Source organism: Triticum aestivum, chromosome 2D (assembly GCF_018294505.1).
Source record: "Triticum aestivum cultivar Chinese Spring chromosome 2D, IWGSC CS RefSeq v2.1, whole genome shotgun sequence".
Taxonomy (NCBI): domain Eukaryota; kingdom Viridiplantae; phylum Streptophyta; class Magnoliopsida; order Poales; family Poaceae; genus Triticum; species Triticum aestivum.
This window is the reverse complement of record NC_057799.1, coordinates 198,914,662-198,941,146: the sequence shown is the minus strand read 5'-3', so window position 1 is coordinate 198,941,146 and position 26,485 is coordinate 198,914,662. Positions and strand designations below refer to the sequence as shown.

The window sequence follows — 26,485 nt, the reverse complement described above, 5'->3', positions numbered from 1 at the left end:
AGAGACGATGTCGCAGCTCCTGGGTGTCGAACGGAGAGGTGTGCATGTGATTGGAAGCGGGGAGGGGGAGGTGGGCGTGGGTGGAGGCGCAGAGGTGCAAGGCGGCGAGGAGGGGGGAAGGGGAGCCCCGTTGGCGTTGACGGGAACGCCATGGAGGATGAAGGGAGTGGGGACGCAGAGTGCGGGGAACGGCTCAGAGAGGATGATGGGGACATCACCGATCATGAGCGTACGCGAAGCGCGAGCCGCTGCCGAAGAGGAGCCGGCGGAGTCCATGCTGTGAGTGCAAAATGCTGGATTAGGTCTAGAAGAAAATGCATCTGGAAGAGGAGGAAAGAATGGCCAGATTCTCCTGTACCTGCAGTCACGGCTACAGTGGCCGCTCCGCCAGCAGCGTGCGCAGCGGACGGGGTCGCGGCATGCCTCTACATAGTGATCTAAGACAAGGCACCGGAAGCAGCGCCTCTTTATTTGGGTGTGTGGAGGAGTGTGAGAGCGCAGGTGAGGAGGAAGGAGGCGTCGATGTGTTATATAGGAGGGTGAGGCTGTGGGTGGCTGGAGGCGGGGGGAGGAGAGGAGAGCATCTCTGTATGAAATCGTCGTGTTGTTGTTGGACCGTGTAGGTGACATATCCGCCGTCAGGGCGGCTTGACCCGTTGCGTGTGTCAGTGGGCGAGGTGACGGCGGGCTGTGGCGTGGTGATCGAGCGGCCGGAGTAGGCTATAGGGAGTGATTAGGCGTGATGATGGGGTCTAGATGCTGATCAGAGGCAGCATGGTGGAGCTGCAGCGACAGGCGGGCGCATGCTCTCTCCGCTTCATCGGTTCCCAACGCAAGATTCTCTTTTGCTGTGGTCGCCGGGGCCGCGCTTGGGGGGACAGGGCGTGGCACGGCGGAGTCCGGATTAGACGAGAGGCGGGCGAGCGGGTCGTCCAAATATGGCACACACAGAGAGACAGTGAGGGGGTCATGGGGCCGCGCGCCAACTCCGCCTGCATGCGCCGAATCAAACGCAACGTATGGATCTTTTGCAAGATTTGGTGTGTCTGGCTGCGCCGCACGGCCATCATTATGCATGCAGTGGGCCATAGGTGCATGCGGGCCCACTGCATGCGGGGCAGGCCGGACAAGCATCAAGCGCGTGACCGCAGGGGGCTGTTGTGGCGCAAGGACTTGCAAGTGCTGGTGATCAAAAGGGCCAATGATGGAATCCAAATGAGGGGGCAGGGTAGGGTACATGAACTTATTATAATTATGAATGAAGCGACTGCAGTGATCAACGGCCGGTTCTAGCTGGTCAAAGAGAAAGAGTTGAAACCCTTCAAAATCAAGGGACCCATGCTTGAGGATTTGGATTTTGATTGAGCGGGAGAAGATGCCAGACTTGAAAATATGCTCATGCACTTTGACTGCAAGAAAATCTTGTTTGACTGAAAACAGTGGTTTAGGGCAGACTCAACTAGCAGTTCATTAGGCCTAACAGTAATTGGCAGAAAATTAATCCAGAATAGGTGCGTGTGGTGAGTGTAATGCACGTGTGGTGTAAGCTGGCTAAAGCGATTAACATTAAGCATACGATAAAAGAAGCTAATACCCGGCCGTTAACGATGCTCCTTGGGTAGATCAAGAGTTGTTGACGTAGGTGGCAGGATTGCAGGGTCGACCGCCGACGGTGAAGGAGACGCGGTACCAGACGACGACGGCAAGGCGACCCCAGTATGCGAGCGACGGGCACCCCCCAGAGTCAGCGGCCAAGGGAAGCGGATCAGCATGCCCAGCTTACGGAAGTCGCCCATGGAGGCGATGAGCGTGGCAACGTCAGGCAAGGCAATCGTGAAGGAGAAGCAAGAGTCTCCATCATCTGTGATGTTGAATTGGTGGTGGACGCCGCCGAAGAGGCAAGCAAGGATGAGGCCGAAAGTACTGGCATCGAGGACGAAAGGGAACTGTATGACGCGCGCGTACATGCGGCATCCGTGCGGCTGGATTGGTGGATGAATGGAGACTGGCGATCGACATTGTGCCCAAGCCACGCCTTCAAAGTGGAGGCCCAGATCCTCTAGGATTTGGAGCAGTTGTGCCATCGACATACAAGTCGCAGCAGTGTGGGGTGGAGGTGGGAGCGGGGGCAGGGTTCTCGCGAAGGAGAATGAGTAGTTGCGGTGACGGATTGTGGATTGGGCGAGGATGAGCTCTGCAACACGCACAGAGGCAACATGGAAGCGGAAGAGCAATGGAGAGCATTTGGCGATGAAGAAGTCAGCAGCAGAGCCACCAAGAGCGGCTTGAAGCAAAGCGGCGACAACGATGGCATCAAGGTGGCGGTGGGAGTAGCCGAATACGATGTAGAGCGGCGAGGCGAGGTGCATGGCTGGGGTGGTGATGTCGAGGCGTAGGTAGTAGGAGCAATCATCTTCGAACTCCAATCCCATGGCATTACCGCAGCCCAGAAAACAGCGGAGCGCAACCTGGCCGGCTTTAACATAGGACAGGTCAAAGAATGGCGAGGGTGGTGGTGCAACAGAGGAGAGGAGTGCGTCGAGAGGGTTGGTGGCTAGAGCTAGGTCAGGCGGAGGGGCGGCCGGGTGATTTTTGGTGGCTGGAACTTGGCCAGAGGCCGGCGAGGAGGGGGGAGCGGGAGCGGGAGCCATCGCTTTATCTGGTATTTAAGCTCGGAATAGTTTAACTCACACAAAAGTCCAAAGATAGAAACTTTTTTCCCTATATTTCACCTTTAATTTACCTCTTACTTCTTGTGGGATCCTGTGACTATATATTTCCAATAAAAATTCTTACACACTTTACATCATTTCTTTGGGATCCATGTGGTGCACATTTTACTTCATTGTTGTATCTGAGTCCAGAATTCGATGATTATTTGAAGAATTTTTGAAATGGTTCTACAACTCACTCGTCCAGGTACACCGCATAGGAACGGTGCGTCGGCATGGAGGAATCATACCTTGTTGGACATGGTTCGATCGATGCTGAGTCAGTCATATCTATTGTTGTCTTTTTTAACACAGTACAAATGCAGACGCTCACATAAACACACATACACTCACCCCTATGAACATGCACACGCACACCCCTACCCCTATGAGCACATCCGAGAGACTAAGCTGGCATATCAACTTGAGATTGGCAAAGCCGCCACAGATGCCTTCATAGTCGATGAGACGTCTCATTCCACTTAATGCACATTGCCAGAAGGCCTAAAATAAATCCAAAAAAATGCAAAGACTGGTGTCAAGTCTAGGAGTTGAACTCTGGTGGGCTGGGGATAGCACTGTCCTCTTAATCATCCAACCATAAGTTGGTTCGCCTATCATTGTCATTTTGGGGTTACGCTCTAGAAACTACAACTTTCACACTAACAAAGTACCATCTAAATCCATAGGTCAGACACCATGTGAGAGATGGACTGGAAAACATCACAGTTTGTCTTTTCTAAAGATTGAGGTTGTGAGACATATGTTAAGTGACTTCAGACGAACATGCTCACACCTAAGTCGGATAAATGCATATTCATGAGATATCTTAGAGAAACCATAGGGTATTACTTTTACAACCGAGAAATGGGCAAAGTGTTTATTGTTGGACATAGTGTCTTCCTTGAGAAAGAATTTTTTAGTCGAAAGGTGGGTGGGAGGACGATGCAACTCAAAAAACTTCGAGACAAACCACTCGAGGTGGCCTCGAGTGATGACATCATAGCAGAACCAGTCGGGGAACCCATGGTTGAGGTTGCGCCTACACCACGAAGGTCGCAAAGGTTGTGTAATGGCCGCGTACTTGACATGTTGTTCATCCAGTCTCTCATGCCACACACTGTGCCAGGCGTTCTTGTCCTTATTGCTCTCTTCCTTCATCTTTGCGTAGTAGGGGTCGATGATGGCCGAGGCGAGGTCAACCAGGGAGTTCAGTTTGTTTTTGTCGCTGCCCCAGACCTTGTAGTGGTGCTGGATGTTGACAAGATTCGGGCATTTCAAGTCCGAAACCTTGAGCGCTTTTAGATCGTTGGTGGTGTCCACCGTAACGAAACTGTAGTCCGAGCTGTTGAGAAACCTGGAGAAACGCTCGCAAGGCCTTGTGGCAAGGTGGTAGTGGTAGACGAGGATGTCATGTCTCACGCACAACTAGGCGACGGCAACCTTCTGATCTTGCCCAGCATGACCGATGGTGTACTCGAGGTCGAAGCCGACCACTCGGTACTTGTCCTCGGCAAGGAACTGCTCCATAGTTTGGATGGAGCTCTCCACCGAGACCAGATCGTTCGTGTACACCACCGAGAGGGCCTTCCCCCTCACATGGGTGTCCACTACGTGATGCGTGGTGAACTGCTCGCCGTTGTCATCGTCGGCCGCTGGGAGCGCCATTGGAGCCACGTGGAGCGCCATTGGGATCGCTGGATGTCCTCTCCATATGTGTCCTCGTGGGTGTGCTTATTGTGTTGTGTGAGATGAGAGATGAAGGTAAATGGCCACAGGAATAAAAGGGGGCCGGGCGGCGTGGATTCTCGGCTCGTCCGCATGGCAGTTTCTGCAGCGGGTAACTACATCGTCGCCCCACGCCCGGCGCAACCGCTTGCACACGAACGTGCGTGATCGTGCGCCGGCCCTAAACACTGGCAGCGCGCGTGGAGGGACGAGGGCAGAGCACCCAGAGGGACGCGAGAGCAGAGCGCGCCGTGGCCGCCTGAACCGCAAGCAACCACACGCATAGAGCAGTTGAACACGCAGGAAATGGTCGCCTACAAGCCGGCCGACAGTTGTGTGGATGCGTAGAGAGCGGCCGTGTGCTACCACCTCCGTCTAGTCTATAGTCTCCTTTATATTCTGTGCCATACTTTGCCCTCAGATTTAACCAACAAAATGTTAATGCATGTTTTAAAAATTATATAATTGGAAACCATGTTCAAATACAAATCCAACATATAATCTTTGGCGACATGCATTCGTATTTTATTAGTTAAATCATACTTATAAACCAGGATGGTGGTATAGTAGGTAATTAAATCGCAAACGTTTTTTATTAACCATATGTGTACGTGGCCTTTTGTCCTCCTCTCGCACGTCTTGTCACCCCGCTGCCACAGACGGCTTACAGCGCAAGCTTGCGCAGCGTGCGGGGGCGTTCTTTTGGCCAAACGGTGGCGCCAATGAATCGTCGGTGAGACCGTTCCCACGCAACCTCGCAGGTTCCCGCGCAAGCTTCCCGCCCGACTCGGTGAAATCCCCCAAAATCCCAATGCTTACCGGCCTGCTATAAAAACCCTCACGGCCGGCGAGTCCTGCGTCGCATTTTCCCCTCCCTCCCTGTAGCTTATCTCGTCTACTTCTCCCACAATCGCCAATGGCACCGGTCCGTCATCATCACTCAGCCACTCCGCTGTCATCAGAGGACAGCTCCAGCTGGGAGGCTACACCGCGGCAGCGGCGCAGTCCCCGACGTAGTGTAGTGCGCGTGGCGTCCCTGTTGGGTGTGCGCGGAACACCCACCACACGCTCCGTCGTCGGTGCCCGTCGGCAGCTGTTGCTGGCCGCCGTTGCCTCCACACCACCGTCCAATGCCAGGGCCATCACCCGCTCCGCTGCCACGGCCCGAAGGCGGGAGGTGGTCGTCGTGGCCGCCACCCCACTGCCGGCCACTATGGCCATCACCCGCTCCGCCACCGCGGCCCGAAGGCGGGAGATGGTGGTCGTGGCTGCCACCCCGTCGTCGGCCGCCGTGACCGCCAGCCCACCGTCGATCGCCGGGGTCATCACCCGCTCTGCCACCGCCGCCCGAAGGCAGGAGGCGGAGGTGGATGCCTGCACGTGCGTCGGCGACCTTGTGCGCTACACCGAGTTCCTGCGGGGGGAGGAGGAGCGCCTCCTCGAGCACGCAAAGAGCCTTACCGCCGTTGTGGCTACGGCACACGCCGCCTTAGACGCGATGAATCAGGAGATCTACGAGGAGAACCACCGCTTCGAGAGGGGTCATATGGAGTGGCAGAGGGCGTTCGAGGTGAGCGTCGCTGAAGCTGCAACAGCGGCAAGCACCGTATTGCGGTTACCCAGCTCGACGGTAGGCTCCTCCTCCGCCGCCTCTTACTGAGCGCGCTCGGCAGAGGAGAGGCAGCCAGAAGTAGTACAAAGCCCCTCTGCAGCAGCAGTAGTATTTAGGGGCTATTTTGTTCAGTTCATCTGACTATAGATGTGGTGGAACTGTACAACGTACTTAAAATTAGCTAGTATATATAGCTGAACTAGCTATTTCAGTACGTGGTTGGCAACAATTGGGGAAAAGTTTGGTCGGTTCAGCTGTCGAGTTGAACTGTTTGTATAAATTAAGAAAGACTGCTTAATCTATGAATGAAATCTATGCTTAATTACTGAATTAGTTGAAAAAATTAGATACTGCTAGTGATTTTTAGCTTCATATTTTGACAAATCGCAGTGTTACAAGGATTGACAAATCTTACCAAATTGTTTGTACGTGGTTGCACACGGGTCATCCAAAATAACCATTTACGTTGAAGGGATGCACAAATCCTGCGCTGCTCTCACTTTGCATACGGGTGTTCTTTCTAAAACGTTTGCGATCAAGAGCTGCAGAAATCCTGCTCGGCACATTTTCTCTTGGCTTCCTGGGGAAGCTGTCGGTTTGCATACGGGTGTTCTAACTAAAACATTTCCGATGAGTGTTCTATATTTAAAAAGTGAATTAAACTGCGTCTTGGGCGCCATTAATGGAGAGGACGCGAGCAAGGCGGGCAGCCATGGAAGTCAAAGGGCTTGCTTCCCAGTGAGCCTGCACAGCGTACAGCTCGCACGCCTCCCGATGAGACTGCGCATTCGAGGACAGCTTGCACGCCTCTTGGTCAGCCTGCGCACCGGACAGCGCTCGCATGCCTCCCGTTCAGTCAAGGTCAAGCAGCTGTCTGCACGGCACCTCCTACAACCATTGAAACCAAGACACGTGGCGTCACGTGAATGGTTAACAGAACGCACACGGTAAGAATTATACAAACGTTTGAGATATTAAACTGGCAGCTATTTTTTCGAAATGCCTTTGTTGGTTGTCATTATTCGAGTGCGCCTTCTCTCAAAATGGACACAAAAAATACCACAGCATGTCGGGTGCCATTCCATGATAGCATGCCAAGTTTCATGAATTTCAGACGAGTTTTGGATTTACTAGAATTTAAAAACAGTCATCTCAATGTTTTGCCGGCAATCAACGGTGCCCTGGTATTTAAAATTCATTCCCATTTCTTGCATGGGACCTAAGTATCACCCAAAGATACAGATTTGATTTTTCAACCAATTTATATGCACTGGAGCATGTGCATGTAGTTCAAATTTGAGTTATGCACATAAATGCATTGAAAACTTAGTTAATGCATAAAAATGTCCAAACGAACCCTGAAAATCCCAAAAATTCACACAACACTCCTGTTGTTCTATGTTGACACGACAAAATTTTTGGAAGCAATAAGAGGCAATGGATATTGTTTCGTCTCCAAAGGTGGGACGTTCCCTACCGAAACCATCATGCTTGTTGTGAGAAGCTCTGGTTTGTGAGAAGCATATACCCAAACCTGCCCCAAATGGGACAAAAAATTTACCACGGCATGTTGATGCCGCTCCATGATAGCATGCCAAGTTTCATGAATTTCAGACGAGTTTTGGATTTACTAGAATTTAAAAACCAGGCATCTCAGTGTTTTGCCGGCAATCAACGGTGCCCTGGTGTTTGAAATTCATTCCCATTTCTTGCATGGGACCTAACATTGCACCCAAGCACACAGATTTGATTTTTCAACCAATTTATATGCACTGGAGCATGTGCATGTAGTTCAATTTTGAATTGTGCACATAAATGCATTGAAAACTCAGTTAATGCATAAAAATGTCCAAACGAACCCCAAAAAATCACAAAAAATCACACAACACTCCTGTTGTTCTATGTTGACACGAGAAAAAAATTTGAAAGCAATAAGAGGCAATGGATATCGTCTCGTCCCCAAAGGTGGGACGTTCCCTACCGAAAACCATCATGCTTGTTATGAGAAGCTCTGGTTTGTGAGAAGCATATACCCAAACCTACCCCAAATGGGACAAAAATTTTACCACGGCATGTTGATGCCGCTCCATGATAGCATGCCAAGTTTCATGAATTTCAAATGAGTTTTGGATTTACTAGAATTTAAAAACCAGGCATCTCAATGTTTTTCCGGCAATCAACGGTGCCCTGGTGTTTCAAATTCATTCCCATTTCTTGCATGGGACCTAAGCATGCACCCAAGGACACAGATTTGATTTTTCAACCAATTTATATGCACTGGAGCTTGTGCATGTAGTTTAATTTTGCATTGTGCACATAAATGCATTGAAAACTCAGTTAATGCATAAAAATGTCCGAACGAACCCTGAAAAATCACAAAATTGACACAACACTCCTGTTGTTCTATGTTAACACGAGAAAATTTTTGGTAGCAATAAGAGGCAATGGATATCGTTTCGTCCCCAAAGGTGGGACGTTCCCTACCGAAACCATCATGCTTGTTGTGAGAAGCTCTAGTTTGTGAGAAGCATATATCCAAACCTGCCCCAAATGGGACAAAAACTTTACCACGGCATGTTAAAGCCGCTCCATGATAGCATGCCAAGTTTCATGAATTTCAGACGAGTTTTGGATTTACTAGAATTTAAAAACCAGGCATCTCAATGTTTTGCCGGCAATCAACGGTGCCCTGGTGTTTGAAATTCATTCCCATTTCTTGCATGGGACCTAAGCATGCACCCAAGGACACAGATTTAATTTTTCAACCAATTTATATGCACTGGAGCATGTGCATGTAGTTCAAATTTGAATTATGCACATAAATGCACTGAAAACTCATTTAATGCATAAAAATGTCCAAACGAACCCCAAAAATTCACACAACACTCCTGTTGTTCTATGTTGACACGAGAAAAAAAATTGAAAGCAATAAGAGGCAATGGATATCATTTCGTTCCCAAAGGTGGGACGTTCCCTACCGAAAACCATCATGCTTGTTGTGAGAAGCTCCGGTTTGTGAGAAGCATATACCCAAACCTGCCCCAAATGGGAAAAAAAATTTACCACGGCATGTTGATGCCGCTCCATGATAGCATGCCAAGTTTCATGAATTTTAGACGAGTTTTGGATTTACTAGAATTTAAAAACGGGCATCTCAATGTTTTGCCAGCAATCAATGGTGCCCTAGTGTTTGAAATTCATTCCCATTTCTTGCATGGGATCTAAGCATGCACCCAAGGACACAGATTTGATTTTTCAACCAATTTATATGCACTGGAGCATGTGCATGTAGTTCAAATTTGAATTGTGCACATAAATGCATTGAAAACTCAGTTAATGCATAAAAATGTCCAAACGAACCCCGAAAAATCAGAAATATTCACAGAACGCTCCTGTTGTTCTATGTTGACACGAGAAAAAAAATTGAAAGCAATAAGAGGCAATGGATATCGTTTCGTCCCCAAAGGTGGGACGTTCCCTACCGAAAATCATCATGCTTGTTGTGAGAAGCTCCGGTTTGTGAGAAGCATATACCCAAACCTGACCCAAATGGGACAAAAATTTTACCACGGCATGTTGATGCCGCTCCATGATAGCATGCCAAGTTTCATGAATTTCAGACGAGTTTTGGATTTACTAGAATTTAAAAGCCAGGCATCTCAATGTTTTGCCGGCAATCAACGGTGCCCTGGAGTTTGAAATTCATTCCCATTTCTTGCATGGGACCTAAGCATGCACCCAAGGACACATATTTGATTTTTCAACCAATTTATATGCACTGGAGCATGTGCATGTAGTTTAATTTTGAATTGTGCACCTGAAATGGCTAGAAAACCAATTTAATGTATAAAATGTTCTAACGAACCCTGAATAATTCCAATTCTTTTTCGACACACATATAGTTGCATGTTCACTCCAGATAAAAGGTCTAGCAATTGAAACACCGTCCATTGCTGCTGTGACCCCATTGTGTAATTCAAATCAAGATGAAAAATCAAGTAGATCGCACACAGTTTATTATCAACAACCGTGTGAGATGCAGCACAAAATATCCTGGAGCGCCGTCGGTGTATAGTATGCCTATGGCTTATGCGAGAAGGTGCGTCGGCTACAGTCCACAGCCGGCGTCTCAAGCACACTAGCTCGCTCCCCAAATATCATTTCACTGTTCAATCGTCGCCGGTGAAAGATGGGCACGTGGATCCGCGTCGTGAGGGCAACTTCGGTGGCCCACTCCGGCGAGAGTGCGGCTGCAGCCGCCATGTGCGTGCTCACAAGGTGCATGAGCGCGGCCGCAATCTACGACCGGGCGGCAAAGGCAGCCCCAACGGCCGCTGTTGCATCTCAGGTGGCGGCAGCAACATCTGCCTTGGGGATAGCAACTGGCGAGAGTGGCACAGCAGCTGTCCATTCCGCAGCGGCGGCCTTAGCCCTGTTGGAGGCCGCCCACGACCATGTCGAGGCCGCCCACGTCCAGCTCTTGGCGGTCATCACACAAATCGAACGAAGCTTCTCCGACAACGGTCGGCAACCCACGGCCGAAGAGCTGGCAATCGCCGGGAGCGTTCGAGCAGTCGTCCGTTCCCCGCCGGATACCTTGCGATGACGGAGCCCGTCCAAGCCCAGATCGCGTCCACCCATGCCCAGCTCGTGGCGGCCTTTTCCAAAGAGATGGGGGACGCGGATGGCGAGATGCTTGCCGAGTATGGTGCGATGGATGCCATGGAGCCCCTTCCCTAGGAGACCGCCGGGCGCGAGCTGGACATGGAGGCGGCGGCGGAGATCGACGAGCACCAGCCCTAGTAGTACTCTTTGTTTTGTTTAATTAAGAGCGCCAGTCTTTAATTTGTTAGAGTAATGTTTAGGTCAGCTAGCTCTGTTTAATTGCTGAACTTGCTCGATTAAGAAGTGTGGGTGTGTTGTCTCCTTTGTGTACCCAAATTATGCAATGGCGTGGATGACCACTGTAACCATGGAAATTCGAACCAAAACTTTTGACGTTCAAACTCATCACACACGGGTTAAGCTATCTGAATCGTTTGTGATGTCCACATATTGTACACAGTTCTGAATAAGGGACCGTGTCTGATGACACTTTGCGCGCCAGTTTTTTGGATGAAGCGATTCCAAATTTTCGGCTTCCGCGGAAATATCTATCTCCCCGCCCCCTCCCCCTTACCAAAATTCACATTTCCCCTCTTTCTGCCTTCCTTTCCAAGTTAAAACCTTCACTCCTTGCTTGCAGTGCCACCTCCTCGTCGGCGACCCTCCTTCATGCTGCTCGGCCTCGTTTATCGAGGCAGGTAATCCACACCCGACCCCCATCCTCCTCCTCCTTCCACATCCCACATGCCTCGACCGCCGGCGCGAGCGCGACACCTTCCACCCAAATCACCGACCCCTCCACCAAATAAGCGCCGCCCTAAGCCATGGTGCACACAGTATAGCCAGGATCTCAAGGAGCATTTGGCAGCGGAGAAGCAAATCGCGGCCGCACGCGCGGATGAGGTCGCGATGGCTGCCATTCATGCCGACCCCCAGATCTTGGAGGAGCACCTTGCCATTTGCTAGCTACGCTGGTTAAGCATGCTCGGTTTACCCGTTGTGTGTGCTGCTCCTGCCTTTCCTTCACAAATTCTAGTGAATTGGTGCTATCTAATTTTACCATGCAATCTATTACTCTAGTGTATATGTTCTATATGTCCTGCAGTGTGGTGCTCACTTATTAATTGTTTTGTTAATTAGTTGTCGTCTTCAATTAAGTGTTTGGTTCAATTCTGCAAATGTGATGTTCAATTCTTCAGGCTGCAATTTTGTATTGTCTTCCATGTGAGAAATAAATCGAATTTATCTTTACAAAATACATAAACGAATACAATTGCTATATTTCCAAGTTGTCAAGCATGCTTGGTTTGGTTATACATTGTGCAATGTGGTGCTCAGTTAACGTTTGGTTCATTTGTGTTGTGGTGTTTAGTTAACTGTTTGGTTCAATTCTGCAATGCGATGTTCAATAGTTGTGGGTGCATTCTGTTATTGTATACCATGTGAGGAATAAATTGAATTTGGCTGTAGTAAATACATGAGAAACAAATACAATTGCTACAATTGGCTGTAGTTAACTGTTTGGTTAACTGTCTGATCTTCTATTCGGAGTATGTTATATTGTGCAATGTGGTGCTCAGTTAATGTTTGGTTCATTTGTTTTGGTGTTTAGTTAACTGCTTGGTTCAATTCTGCAATGTGATGTCCAATTGTCGTGGGTAGAATTTTGTATTGTTGTGCATGTGAGGAATAAATCGAATTTGGCTGCACTTAATACATGAGAAACATATACAAGTGCTATATTTCCTAGTTCTTAATCATGCTTGGTTTGGGTAAATGGGTTTTCCGTGTGGCTTGAATTAATCTGATGAATCTGCAATGTGCTTATTTTTCATCAACATATTTTACTGATAGCATGCGAACCCTTACTTAACCTGATGACTAACTACCTTATATGTGTTGCAGGGAAACAATGGGAAGCACTGAGGTTTACAATCGAGGTTAGCACGTGCATGGTCCGTTCTCTAATAGCACATTATTGTGCAATTGCAGGAACCATTCTAATATTTTGGTATTTAACAATTTGGTCTTGCACATGTAGGTCCTGCTGTCAGAGGTTTTGACCCACTGTTCGACCCTTTTGCATATGGGGAAATGAGTTGTCCATGAATATCAATCAAATCAAGAAACTCAGAAAGATTGTAAGGATAAAGAAATTAGCGACAAAAAACAACAAGATCTTTGTCTGCACAATGAGGAAGACATCAGTTCACTACAAGATGGTACTAACTATTATACCTGGCCTTTTTTATTCCTTTGCCCCATTTCCAATATAGAGAAGATATTTATGCACATCCTTGTTTTCAGGCCTTTCCAAAGCAGTTCACTAATTATTACCTCTCAAACCACCTCTATGGTCAGGAGGCGAGGAAGGTTTTCATACAACACCCACGGTTCAATATTGTAGTGTTCATGAAGAGGACGAAGGACGGATGGTCAATCATCCACAGGCACTAGCCTAAAGTTGCAAAGACCTTCAACATGAATGAAGGCTCAATATTCGCCTTCCACTTCAGCAGTTTTCCAGATGAGATGCATTTGTCTATATACCGTCTATGATGCTAATTTCGAAAGGTTCTACATGCTGCATGTGGAACTTGCTGCTGGTGCAGTTGTGTAATGGGGTAGCTGAGTGCTGAAGCTATATCATGTTGTACTCTGATGTATTTCAATTATGAAATTCTGCTTCCTTAATATGGAAATGAAATATATTATGTGCTTAATATGAAATGTCCATTATATTAATAAATGGATTATGAATAATCGGATAATTAGCCTGCTAATGGCGAATTAGCCTGCTAATTGGGTTTTGCTATTGCAAACAGTTGTTGAAAAAATACCGTGGGCGATGTCCTCAGGCAACACACACAGTTTCTAGGAATAAACCGTGTTGGATCAATGAACAATCACACACGACTTTCTCTTGAAAACTATTTGCGTCAGGCCACCTTGCGCAAACGTTTACCACATAAAAACTGTGTGTGATGGACAGCCTTTGCCACACAGTTTCTAATACGTCTCCAACGTATCTATAATTTTTTATTGTTCCATGCTATTATATTATCTGTTTTGGATGTTTAATGGGCTTTATTATGCACTTTTATATTATTTTTGGGACTAACCTACTAACCGAAGGCCCAGTGCAAATTGCTGTTTTTTTTGCCTATTTCGGTGTTCCGCAGAAAAGGAATATCAAACGGAATCCAAACAGAATGAAACCTTCGCGAGGATCGTTTTTGGAACAAACGGAATCCAGGAGACTTGGAGTGGACGTCAAGAAAGCAGCGAGGAAACCACGAGGCAGGAGGGCGCGCCCCCCACCCTCGTGGGCCCCTCACAGCTCCACCGACCTACTTCCTTCGCCTATATATACTCTTATACCCTGAAAACATCCAGGGGAGCCACGAAACCTATTTTCCACCGCCGCAACCTTCTGTACCCATGAGATCCCATCTTGGGGCCTTTTCCGGCGCTCCGCTGGAGGGGGAATCAATCACGGAGGGCTTCTACCTCAACACCATAGCCTCTCCGATGATATGTGAGTAGTTTACCACAGACCTTCAGGTCCATAGTTATTAGCTAGATGGCTTCTTCTCTCTCTTTGGATCTCAATACAAAGTTCTCCTCGATCTTCTTGGAGATTTATTCGATGTAATACTTTTTGCGGTGTGTTTGTCAAGATCCGATGAATTGTGGGTTTATGATCAAGATTATCTATGAACAATATTTGATTCTTCTCTGAATTCTTATATGCATGATTTGATATGTTTGCAAGTCTCTTCGAATTATCAGTGTGGTTTGGCCTACTAGACTGATCTTTCTTGCAATAGGAGAAGTGCTTAGCTTTGGGTTCAATCTTGTGGTGTCCTTTCCCAGTGACAGCAAGGGCAGCAAGGCATGTATTGTATTGTTGCCATCGAGGATAAAAAGATGGGGTTTATATCATATTGCTTGAGTTTATCCCTCTACATCATGTCATCTTGCCTAATGCGTTACTCTGTTCTTATGAACTTAATACTCTAGATGCATGCTGGATAGCGGTCGATGTGTGGAGTAATAGTAGTAGGTGCAGAATCGTTTCGGTCTACTTGTCACGGCCGTGATGCCTATGTTCATGATCATGCCTAGATATTCTCATAACTATGCGCTTTTCTATCAATTGCTCGACAGTAATTTGTTCACCCACCATAGATTTTGCTATCTTGAGAGAAGCCACTAGTGAAACCTATGGCCCTCGGGTCTATTTTCCATCATATTAATCTCCCGCCAACATGCTATTTCTGTCGCTGTTTATTTTGCAATCTTTACTTTTCAATCTATACAACAAAAATACCAAAAAATATTTATCTTACTACCTTTATCAGATCTCACTTTTGCAAGTGGCCGTGAAGGGATTGACAACCCCTTTATCGTGTTGGTTGCAAGGTTCTTGATTGTTTGTGCAGGTACTAGGGATTTGCGTGTAGTCTCCTACTGGATTGATACCTTGGTTCTCAAAAACTGAGGGAGATACTTACGCTACTTTGCTGCATCACCCTTTCGTCTTCAAGGGAAAACCAACGCATGCTCAAGAGGTAGCAAGAAGGATTTCTGGCGCCGTTGCCGGTGAGATCTACGCACAAGTCAAGACATACCAAGTACCCTTCACAAACTCTTCTCCCTCGCATTACATTATTTGCCATTTGCCTCTCGTTTTCCTCTCCCCCACTTCACCTTTGCCTTTTCTTCGCCCTTCTTCTGTTCGATCTTTTGTTTTCTTGTGTTACCATGTACCTTCTTTTTGCTTGCATCTTCGCTTGCTAAAAGTTTATGGATCGTCATCCACTTGCTAATCTCTTTAAGAGATCCAATTATGATGAACCTATTGCTAGTGAGTTGAGTGCACTAGATTATCTTTATGATGTTTTGCTTGAAATTCGTGAATCTGAAAATTGTGATGAAGTACTTTATGAAGCGATTCACGATAGATCTTTGAATAAAAAGCATGATTGCAATGATTTTATCATAAACTCTATTGATGTAAATTGTGCTAATAATATGCAAAACCCTAAGCTTGGGGATGCTAGTTTTGCTGTGTCCTCTACTTGTTGCAATAATCATGACTGGGGTGATAGTGCTTCTTATGATCTTGAAAATTTATTTAAGCCCCATGATGAATATGAGATTGATAATAATGTTTGCAATAATATTGAAAGTGGGTTTGGAAGAGTGTCAACTTTAGATCCCACATATTTGGAGAATGTTCAATCTTATGAAGTTTTTGATAAAAGTGGGTTTGGAGAGGTCATGACTTTAGTTAATGTTAATCCCACTATTTTGGAAGAGTGTCAACTTTGCATACATGTGGATCGTGTTAAGAATATGTTTTATGATAGCTATATTTTTGAATTTGCTTATGATCCTACATGTAATTATTATGAGAGAGGAAAACATGGTTGTAGAAATTTTCATGTTACTAAATTACCTCTCGTTATGTTGAGATTACTATTGTTTCTTTCCACTTCCTTGCATATGCTAGTTTTTGCTTGCCTTGATAATTTGTTTGCCTATAAGATGCCTATGCATAGGAATTATGTTAGACTTAGATGTGTTTTTCATATACTATATGATGCTCTCTTTGTGCTTCAATTCTTGTCTTTCATGTGAGCATCAACGAAATTATCAATGCCTAGCTAGGGGCATTAAACGATAGCGCTTGTTGGGAGGCAACCCAATTTTATTTTTGTTCCTTGATTTTTATTCCTTTTTAGTAATAAATAATTCATCTAGCCTCTGGTTAGATTTGGTTTCATGTTTTAATTAGTGTTTGTGCCAAGTAAGACCTATAGGATCTTCTTGGATGATAATTATTTGATCTTGCTGAAAAAGACAGAAACTTTCTGCTCACATAAACAATTGTTAAAAATCACCAGAAAGTGATAAAATACTGATTACAATTGCAGTAGATCAATAATCAAATTATCTAGGTCTTCCTATTTTGGCAGATTTTTCTGAGTTATAGAAATTTAGGTTTGATACAGATTACTACAAACTGTTCTGTTTTTGACAGATTCTGTTTTTCGTGTATTGTTTGCTTATTTTGATGAATCTATGGCTAGTATTGGGGGGTATGAACCATAGATAAGTTGGAATACAGTAGGTTTAACACCAATATAAATAAAGAATAAGTTCATTACCATACCTTAATGTGATGGTTTGTTTTCTTACACTAACGGAGCTCATGAGATTTTCTGTTGAGTTTTGTGTTGTGAAGTTTTCAAGTTTTGGGTAAAGATTTGATGGATTATGGAATAAGGAGTGGCAAGAGCCTAATCTTGGGGATTCCCAAGGCACCCCAAGGTAAAATTCAAGGAAAATCAAAAGCCTAAGCTTGGGGATGCCCCGGAAGGCATCCCCTCTTTCGTCTTCGTCTATCGGTAACTTTACTTGAGGCTATATTTTATTCAGCACATGATATGTGTTTTGCTTGGAGCATCTTGTATGATTTGAGTCTTTGCTTTTTAGTTTACCACAATCATCCTTGCTGTACACACCTTTTGGAGAGACACACATGAATCGGAATTTATTAGAATACTCTACGTGCTTCACTTATATCTTTTGAGCTAGATAATTTTGCTCTAGTGCTTCGCTTATATCTTTTAGAGCATGGTGGCGGTTTTATTTTATAGAAATTATTGATCTCTCATGCTTCACTTATATTATTTTGAGAGTCCTTTAGAACAGCATGGTAATTTGCTTTGGCTGTAAAATTAGTCCTAATATGATAGGCATCCAAGATGGGTATAATAAAAACTTTCATATAAAGCGCATTGAATACTATGAGAAGTTTGATACTTGATAATTGTTTTGAGATATGAAGATGGTGATATTAGAGTTGTGCTAGTTGAGTAATTGTGAATTTTAGAAATACTTGTGTTGAAGTTTGCAAGTCCCGTAGCATGCACGTATGGTAACCATTGTGTGACAAATTTGCAACATGAGGTGTTCTTGGATTGTCATCCTTATGAGTAGCGGTCGGGGACGAGCGATAGTATTTTCCTACGAATCTATCCCCCTAGGAGCATGCGCATAATTCTTGGTTTTTGATGACTTGTAGATTTTTGCAATAAGTATGTGAGTTCTTTATTACTAATGTTGAGTCCATGGATTATACGCACTCTCACCTTTCCATCATTGCTAGCCTCTTCGGTACCGTGCATTGCCCTTTCTCACATTGAGAGTTGGTGCAAACCTCGCCGGTGCATCCAAACCCCGTGATATGATACGCTCTTTCACACATAAACCTCCTTATATCTTCCTCAAAACAGCCACCATACCTACCTATTATGGCATTTCCATAGCCATGCCGAGATATATTGCCATGCAACTTTCCACCGTTTCATTTATTATGACACGCTTCATCATTGTCATATTGCCTTGCATGATCATGTAGTTGACATCGTATTTGTGGCAAGGCCACCATGCATAATTTTTCATACATGTCACTCTTGTTTCATTGCCCATCCTGGTACACCGCCGGAGGCACTCATATAGAGTCATATTTTGTTCTAGTATTGAGTTGTAAATAAATAGAAGTGTGATGATCATCATTAATAGAGCATTGTCCCATGAAAAAAATAAAAAAAGGAAAGGCCAAATAAAAAAGGAAAAAAAAGAAAGCCCGAATAAAAAAAGGGAAGACCCCAAAAAAAAGAAAAGAAGGGACAATGCTACTATCCTTTTTCCACACTTGTGCTTCAAAGTAGCACCATGATCTTTATGATATAGAGTCTCTTATTTTGTCACTTTCATATACTAGTGGGAATTTTTCATTATAGAACTTGGCTTGTATATTCCAACAATGGGCTTCCTCAAATGCCCTAGGTCTTCGTGAGCAAGCAAGTTGGATGCACACCCACTTAGTTTCTTTTGTTGAGCTTTCATACATTTATAGCTCTAGTGCATCCGTTGCATGGCAATCCCTACTCCTTGTATTGACATCAATTGATGGGCATCTCCCTAGCCCGTTGGTTAGCCGCGTCAATGTGAGAATTTCTCCTTTTTTGTCTTCTCCACACAACCCCTATCATTATATTCTATTCCACCCATAGTGCTATGTCCATGGCTCACGCTCATGTATTGCGTGAAAGTTGAAAAAAGTTTGATAATACTAAAGTATGAAACAATTGTTTGGCTTGTCATCGGGGTTGTGCATGATGAGAGCATTTTTGCATGACGAAAATGAAGCATGGCCAAACTATATGATTTTGTAGGGATGAGCTTTCTTTGGCTATGTTATTTTGATAAGACATAATTGCTTAGATAGTATGCTTGAAGTATTATTATTTTTATGTCAATATTAAACTTTTATCTTGAATCTTTCGGATCTGAACATTCATGCCACAATAAAGAAAATTACATTGAAAATTATGTTAGGTAACATTCCACATCAAAAATTCTGTTTTTATCATTTACCTACTCGAGGACGAGCAGGAATTAAGCTTGGGGATGCTTGATACGTCTCCAACGTATCTATAATTTTTTATTGTTCCATGCTATTATATTATCTATTTTGGATGTTTAATGGGCTTTATATGCACTTTTATATTATTTTTGGGACTAACCTACTAACCGAAGGCCCAGTGCAAATTGCTGTTTTTTTGCCTATTTCAGTGTTTCGCAGAAAAGGAATATCAAACGGAATCCAAACGGAATGAAACCTTCGCGAGGATCGTTTTTGGAACAAACGCAATCCAGGAGACTTGGAGTGGAAATCAAGAAAGCAGCGAGGAAGCGACGAGGCAGGAGGGCACGGCCCCCACCCTCGTGGGCCCCTCGCAGCTCCACCGACCTACTTCCTTCGCCTATATATACTCTTATACGCTGAAAACATCCAGGGGAGCCACGAAACCTATTTTCCACTGCCGCAACCTTCTGTACCCGTGAGATCCCATCTTGGGGCCTTTTCCGGCGCTCCGCCAGAGGGGGAATCGATCACGGAGGGCTTCTACATCAACACCATAGCCTCTCCGATGATGTGTGAGTAGTTTACCACAGACCTTCGGGTCCATAGTTATTAGCTAGATGGCTTCTTATCTCTCTTTGGATCTCAATACAAAGTTCTCCTCGATCTTCTTGGAGATCTATTCGATGTAATACTTTTTGCGATGTGTTTGTCGAGATCCGATGAATTGTGGGTTTATGATCAAGATTATCTATGAACAATATTTGATTCTTCTCTGAATTCTTATATGCGTGATTTGATATCTTTGCAAGTCTCTTCCAATTATCAGTTTGGTTTGGCCTACTAGATTGATCTTTCCTGCAATGGGAGAAGTGCTTAGCTTTGGGTTCAATCTTGCGGTGTCCTTTCCCAGTGACAGCAGGGGCAGCAAGGCACGTATTGTATTATTGCCATCGAGGATAAAAAGATGGGGTTTATATCATATTGCTTGAGTTTATCCCTCTACATCATGTCATCTTGCCTAATGCGTTACTCTGTTCTTATGAACTTAATACTCTAGATGTATGCTGGATAGTGGTCGATGTGTGGAGTAATAGTAGTAGATGTAGAATCGTTTCGGTCTACTTGTCACTGTCGTGATGCCTATGTTCATGATTATGCCTAGATATTCTCATAACTATGCGCTTTTCTATCAATTGCTCGACAGTAATTTGTTCACCCACCGTAGAATTTGCTATCTTGAGAGAAGCCACTAGTGAAACCTATGGCCCCCGGGTCTATTTTCCATCATATTAATCTCCCGCCAACGTGCTATTTCTGTCGCCGTTTATTTTGCAATCTTTAGTTTTCAATCTATACAACAAAAATACCAAAAATATTTATCTTACTATCTTTATCAGATCTCACTTTTGCAAGTGACCGTGAAGGGATTAACAACCCCTTTACCGCGTTGGTTACAAGGTTCTTGATTGTTTGTGCAGGTACTAGGGATTTGCGTGTAGTCTCCTACTGGATTGATACCTTGGTTCTCAAAAACTGAGTGAAATACTTACGCTACTTTGCTGCATCACCCTTTCCTCTTCAAGGGAAAACCAACGCATGCTCAAGAGGTAGCAGTTTCTTCTATGGACCGTGTGTGATACATTCAATAACGCAAACGATTTAAGAGGAAAAATTGTGTGTGATGTACCTGTGAACGGAAACGTTTTCCTTTGAGCGACTGTGTGGGATGTACATACGAACGGAAACGTTTAGCGGAGACTGACTGTGTGGGATGTACTTGCGACGGGAAACAATTTCGTCTTATAATTGTATTTTTTTAGCTCTACTGTATGTATTTCCGTATTTGAGCACTCGCCGGTCGCACACGACCTCATTTTGCCGAGCGTGTGTGCCAGGAGGGCATATCCCCGTCGGTTTCTGGGTCGTGTGGGAAGGACCCCCCCTATCGCCCACACTCACTTGGCGACGGTTCCAAATTCCGTCACGGAAAGGGGTTAAAAACCGTTTGTTTAGCACTGATGCGTACTAGTGCTATGTGGAAGCGATGGTGGTCTGATGTAGGGTAGAACCCTAGATGCCCGATCTTTCACGAAATGGAGGGGATCCCGCGAAGAACACGAGGGGTAAACACGAGAGGATTCACTCAAACCAACAAGATTCAATTACACATGTGCTAGATCCTCGAAACACAAAGAGATACATGATCCACGATCAACAAGGGGTGATACAAGTAGCAAGTTCTTCTCCGTGAGGAGGTCTTGAGGGGTCATCCCGTGAGGGGTCTTGAATCCGCTTGGGGGATCTTCTCCGTAGAGGTCGTGAACTCCAATGGAGAAGGGTATCAAGTGGAGAGCAAAGCTCTATCTCAAATGAGCTACTACTTTGCTAACCCTAATACGGAGCTAGGGGACGAGTATTTATAGTCCAAGGGGTAAGTTGGGGATACATGGGGTGAAACCCCTTTCACTGCGCACAGGCAAGGCGGTAGTACCGGTCATGGGGGCGGTTGTACCACTTGGAGCTCTTGTACTGGTTCCTGGAGGTGTTTCCGGAGGAGCTTAGCGGTTGTGTCGATGTTTTTTTGGAGCGGTTGTACCGATCTGATGGCTGTTACAAGGATAAACTGGTGTCGTGCCAGCCTTGCACCACTCGATCACAGAAGCTGGACCGGTAGTTGGGCGATAGTCGAGCGGTTGTACCGCCCAGGCAGTAGTTGGGCGGTTGTATCGGGATTTCTGGACTGGGCAGATTCTCTTCATGCTCTTGATGTCCATCTTGCACCATAAGTTCTCCTTGGTTGCTTCCTTGGTACCTAAGCACACAAAGCATCTCCGTTTGAGGTAGTAGCCATGTCTCAAGTGGGTGAAAGGGGAGTTCAACAAGGAGAGAGTTAACCTCATTCTCGATAGCCCTTGCACGAGCTCGTGTCATCGGTCTACATGGTGTCTTGGGAGACGAAGGTAGGTCCATGGGGATGGTCATAGGATGCTCCACACATCTCCCCCCCCCCTTGGGAAAGATCCGACCTCGGATCGAAAACCTCATCACCATGGTAGGGAGAGAGATCTTTGACATTGAATATGTCGCTCACGGAGTACTTGTCGCGTGGGATGTCGATCTTGTAGGCATTGTTGTTGTACCGTTCTAGCACCTTGAAGGGTCCGTCGTCACGGGGTAGAAGCTTGGACTTGCGTTCATTGGGGAAGCGGTCCTTGCGAAGGTGTAGCCACACAAGATCTCCAATGTTGAATACCATGGGTTGCTTGTTGATGTTGAGCTTGGTCGCGAGTCGCTGTACTTGGCGCTCGATGGTGTTCCTTGTATCTTCATGCATCTTCTTGAGGTAGTTCACTCGGGCACTTGCGTCCATGTTGATGCGCTCTTGTAGTGGTAGAGGAAGAATGTCCAATGGGGACAACGGGTTGAAACCGTAGACGACCTCGAAGGGGGACTTGCCGGTAGTCGAATGTCTTGTGCGCTTGTAGGCGTACTCGGCGATGGGTAGGCACTCCTCCCACTCCTTGATGTTCTTATTGATCAACACTCGTAGTAGAGTGGAGAGTGTTCGGTTCGTGACCTCTGTTTGGCCATTGGTTTGTGGGTGGTATGCCGAAGAGAACAAGAGCTTGATTCTGAGCTTGGCGCATAAGGTCTTCCAAAAGTAGCTCAAGAACTTGACATCGCGGTCCGAGACAATAGTCTTTGGCACTCCATGTAGGCGCAAGATTTCCCTACAAAAAAGATTTGCAACATGTGAAGCATCGTCTATCTTGTTGCATGGTATAAAATGTGCCATCTTAGAGAATCGGTCCACAACAACAAACACGGAATCTTTGCCATTTCGAGTTCGGGGCAAACCAAGCACAAATTCCATACTAATATCTTCCCACGGGTGATATGGAATAGGAACTGGCATATATAGAACATGGGATTGAGCTTTAGACTTAGCTTTGCGACATGTAGAGCATCGGTTGGTGAAGCGTGAGACGTCGCGGAACATCTTGGGCCAAAAGTAGTTCTTGGAGAGCGTTGCAAATGTCTTGTCGCGTACAAAGTGTCCCATTAGTCCTCCTCCATGAGCCTCTTGCAAAAGTAACAAATGAAGAGAAGGCTCGGGGATACAAAGTTTGTTAGCTCTCATAAGATAATCATCTTTGATGTAATAGCATTTTCAAGATGTATGCGTCAAACATTTGGCATGAGGAATAGAAAAATTAGGATCATGTGCATACAAGTCTTTTATGTGCTCAAATCCAATGACATTCAATTCAAGTTTGGTAACAAGCATGCATTTGCGGGAAAGAGCATCCGCCACAACATTTTCCTTACCTTTGATGTATTTGATGACATAAGGAAATGACTCTATGAACTCACTCCACTTAGCATGACGCTTTTTCAACTTAGTTTGACCCTTAAGGTACTTAAGTGTTTCATGGTCGGTATGAATAAAAAATTCATGAGGGCGAAGATAATGTTCCCACTCATGCAAAACTCGCTCTAAATCATATAGCTCTTTGTCATAGATGGGGTAATTGAGTTGCGCTCCGGAAAGTTTCTCACTAAAGTAAGCAATTGGGCGCTTCTCTTGCATTAACACACCTCCTATGCCATTACCGCCAGCATCACAATGAACTTCAAAAGTTTTATCAAAATTGGGCAAAGCAAGCACGGGAGCATGTGTAAGCAAACTCGTAAGCTCATTAAATGCGGTATCTTGAGATGGTCCCCAAATAAATGGTGCATTCTTCTTACTCAAGGCATGCAAAGGGGATGCAATGGTGCTAAAATCTTTAACAAATCTACGGTAGAAACCGGCTAAACCAGGAAACTACGCACTTGTTGCTAGTTGGTTGGTTGTTGCTAAGTTTTAATATCATTGATCTTAGATTCATCGACATGCACACCCTTAGAAGATACTACAAAACCCAAGAAAATAGTCTTATCAACACCAAAAAGGCATTTGTCCATATTAGCATAAAGGCGCTCTTTTCTAAGAGTTTGTAAAACGGTTCTAAGATGGGTGACATGATCTTTGAGAAATTTGTTAAAGAAAAGAATATCGTTAAAATAGACCACAACAAATACACCAATATAGGGTCGAAGAACAAAATGCATGACTCACATGAAAGTACCGAGTGCTTCGGATATGCACATTGGCATGACCAACCATTCATACAAGCCAAACTTGGTTTTAAAAGCGGTTTTCCATTCATCACCTTCTTGTATGCGGATTTGGTAATAGCCACTTTTAAGATCAATTTTAGAGAAAATTGTGGCTCCGCTAAGCTCATATAGCATATCATCTAGGCGTGGAATGGGGTAACGATAACGCACGGTGATAGCATTGATAGGACGACAATCGGAACACATGCGATATGTACCATCTTTCTTGGGAACAAGGATTACACGTATGGCACATGGGCTCAAGCTTTCTCGTACATGGCCGTTGTCGATGAGTTGTTGTACTTGCCGTTGGATCTCCTTGGTTTCCTCAGGGTTGACGCGGTAGGGGGGCCTTGTTAGGAAGATGTGCTCCGGGGATGAGGTTGATGCGGTGTTCGATGCCTTGAAGAGGAGGTAGACCCGGAGGTAGCTCATCGGGGAATACATCTTGGAATTCCTGCAATAGAGAAGATAACACTAAAGGTAGATTGTGAGAGGTGTTAGTTTTTGGTGCCTAGTCCTTGCACAAAAGGACATAGTGCATAACACTTGATGGGTTCTCACACACTTCTCGTATCTCACTTTTGGGGGCAAATAGTACTGGGTTTTTCTTGTCGCTCATTGTGGAGGCACTGAATTTGGGCTTGTGGCGCTCACTCTCTTTTTGGTGGTTCGCTCTCTCACTATTCTCTCCATGATGGGTGGCTTGCTTGTCGGTGATCACTTGGCTTGGAGACATAGGTCATAGCACATACTCCTTTCCCTTCATCTTGAAGCTATAGTGATTTGTACGCCCGTTGTGGATGATGCCGCGGTCAAATTGCCATGGTCGTCCAAGAAGGACGTGGCAAACGGACATCGGAACAAAGTGTCTTCGTATGCTCCTATATTGAAGGAAACTTGCACCATATGCTCGACTTGGATAGTGCTGGAGTCGCTTAGCCATTGGACCTTGTAGGGGTGCGGGTGCTTCATCTTGACCAATTGGAGCTTAGAGCATAATTCTTCACTCGCCAAGTTATGGCAACTACCTCCATCGATGATGACCTTCACGGACCTTCCATTGATGCTGGCCTTAGTGTGGAAGATATGGCATCTTTGGTCTTCGTCTTGTTGATGTTGAAGTGTCAAGACCTTGGAGACAACAAGAGCGGGGCTCGAATCTTCGTCACAAAAGACTTGATCATCTTCATCTTTGTTCACTTTCCGATGCATGGCCACTTGCTCAAGGGCTTCCATTTCCTCTTCAGTCATGGAGTCATAGGTTCCGTCGTTGTTGAGGATCATGGTGCGCTTGTTGGTACACTCGAAGGACTTGTGGCCTCGGCCGCCGCATGTGAAGCATTTGATGGATCTTGTCTTGATGGTCTCATCTGGTGGAGTTGTAGATGATGAAGCTCTTGACTTGAAGTTGCTTGTAGTAGGAGAAAGACTTGAAGTTGTCGAAGTTTTCTTGTAACTTGACTTTTCGCCGATGCTTGGAGAAGCTTTCATCGTGGAAGAAGGTGTTGAAGTCATTGAAGCTTGATTGTTGGAGAAGCCATAGGACTTGGAAGAAAACTTGGCATACTTGAAGTCATCTTGCACTTGACGTTCCGCCTTGGTAGCTTGATGCACTAGCTCGATGAGGTTGGAGTAAGGTTGGAAGTCGGCTGTCTTCTTGATAGGATGATTGAGTCCATTCAAGAAATGTGCCATAGTTTGCTCATCATCTTCCGTGACATTTGCTCGAATCATGGCAATCTCCATTTCCTTGTAGTACTCTTCAACGCTCTTTGTTCCTTGCTTGAGGAGTTGGAGTTTCTTGAAGAGGTCGCGGTTGTAGTAGGTTGGCACAAAACATGCTCTCATGACATCCTTCATTTGCGCCTAAGTTGTGATGGGCGGTTCACCTCTTGCCTCACGGCACTCAATGACTTGCTCCCACCAAATGAGGACGTAGTCTAGAAACTCAAGGGATTCCATGGCGATCTTCTTCTCTTCCTCATAGTTGTGTAAACGGAAGATCTTGTCAACCTTCAATGCCCATGAAAGGTACTCTTCAGGATCATTGCTTCCGGAAAACTTGGTCATGGTGAACTTGAGTTTGCCATAGCGTTGCTCTACATTGTGTTGGGGTCGAGGGTGATGACATCCTTGATGAGGAGGATTGTATCCCTCAACTTGCTCATGTCGTGGAGGATTTCCATTGTTTTCTTGCTCTTGGTGAACTTGAGGTTC

At 45.5% G+C, this 26,485-nt stretch overlaps 1 pseudogene; it reads right to left on the bottom strand.

Moving 5' to 3' along the window:
- Positions 1 to 720: 720 nt before the first annotated feature.
- On the bottom strand, positions 721 to 2,651 carry LOC123055749 (uncharacterized; annotated as a pseudogene).
- Positions 2,652 to 26,485: the final 23,834 nt, after the last annotated feature.